Source organism: Macadamia integrifolia, chromosome 3, assembly GCF_013358625.1.
Source record: "Macadamia integrifolia cultivar HAES 741 chromosome 3, SCU_Mint_v3, whole genome shotgun sequence".
Lineage (NCBI taxonomy): Eukaryota > Viridiplantae > Streptophyta > Magnoliopsida > Proteales > Proteaceae > Macadamia > Macadamia integrifolia.
In genome coordinates, this window is record NC_056559.1 from 2,358,452 (window position 1) to 2,360,289 (window position 1,838).

Sequence of the window (1,838 nt, forward strand, 5' to 3'; positions counted from 1 at the left end):
AGAAAAAAAAAGAGAAAAAAAAGGGGAATCGAACAAGAAGAAGAAGAGGAGCAGAAAGAGATGCAGGGGGCTGCGGTTATGGGAATCGAACAAGAACAATAAGATGCTTGAGCCTTCTCTGTTTCTGTTCCGTTGTGAATGGGAAGTGAAGTCGACGCCCTTGTGAAGCTCCGATGGGGTTTCATCCTAATCGGAAAAAGAGGGTTCCGAGGTGAAGACCCTCTCTCTCTCTCTCTCTCTCTCTCTCTCCTCCCACCCAACCAAACAAAGTCGGGGTGGGAAGCTATAGTAACTTTTCCTCATTTTTCCATTTCGGTTCTTCACCCCACTAACATGTGGGACCCATGTGTCATACAATCCCACCCCCAACTCCCCTCTAAACAAACGGGCCCTAAATGGAGTTTAAAGAAGTTCCTCAAAATGTGACTTTCAACCCACTGAGAAATATTATAAAAACCTTAACGGCAATATGGATCTTCCAACACCCTTAAAACTAGTACTCTAGGAAAGAGAGCTACAACTGGTACATTATGACTTAGACCTGTGAGGGGACAAGAACCTGAAAGGCACATGGGAAGCGCATGGGACGCATGATGGTACAACATCTAAAAGTACAGTTTCATCATTTCAATCACCACTTTATTACTGGAATGGATGCTTAAACTTTTCTCCTACTTTGGCAAATGATCAAAACTTTTCTCCTACTTTGGCAAATGATCAACCATTATCAATTAGTCATCAATTTTTTTGTCATCATTTTTTTTTCTTTCCTTTGTGGTTGTTAATCCTCTTTCTCTCTGTAGCCCATGGATTTGGGGAATGATATCGATATTGGTATTGGTATTGATATTGATATTGGTATCGATATCGATATTGATATTGGTGTCAATATTAGTATTTATAAATATTAATTCAATATTGATCTGGATTGGATTGGATCGATGGGTATCGATCGATTTCCCTCTTGCATTTATGAAAGAATACTAATTTATTTACTATTATTCTCCTAAAACGATATGAATAATTGATCCGGATCGGTCAGAGATCAAAGATCGATCTCAGTCGATACTAATTCGATACAACTGGTACGAGACTGATACTTGAAAAACCATGCTATGGCCTTATAAAAAAGAATTAAAAAGGGGGGGGGGCGGGGGATGCATTTTCTATCCGGAAGTATGTCCTTTCATGTAGACATATGGTGTGTGAAATGATTATCGCATCCTCTGATCAATGTCTGAATATGCATTCTCTCATTGGTCGGGGCACTAGTATAGAGACCACACTTCTGAACAAAAAATATTTTCTCAAAAAGAAATAGCACACGAAATTTATTAAAATAGAAGAAAGATCCATACATTGCTTGTTTATATTATCAGTTTAGAAGTTTAGAGGTGAAGTCAATAGTCGACTAACCAAATAGCATATTTAATGAAAAAAAAAAAATTAAGACCCACATATTTACTTAGGAGTGAGATTATAAGAGAAAAGTATACACTAACATCACGTACTTTATTTTCCCTTAGAGCCATTAAAACCTCAAAACATTCTTTGATATATTACTACCATTTTTATTCCAGAACTTTAGAGAACCTTCTACATGTATGGTTTTCCTTTCACATTTTTCTCTTCCATAAATTTAGAGAACCCTTTATACCCAAAAAAAAAAAAAAAAAAAATTAGAGAACCCTCTTTATTTGCAATTTCTCTCTTGGGTTAAGATCCACTGAGCAATTAACTTGCATCATCATTGACTTCTAAACTTCAATCTTAGTTGAATGACCTTTTGAGCTTAAACCATCCTTCATTGATTGTGGAGATGGGCCAGGGCCTCATTT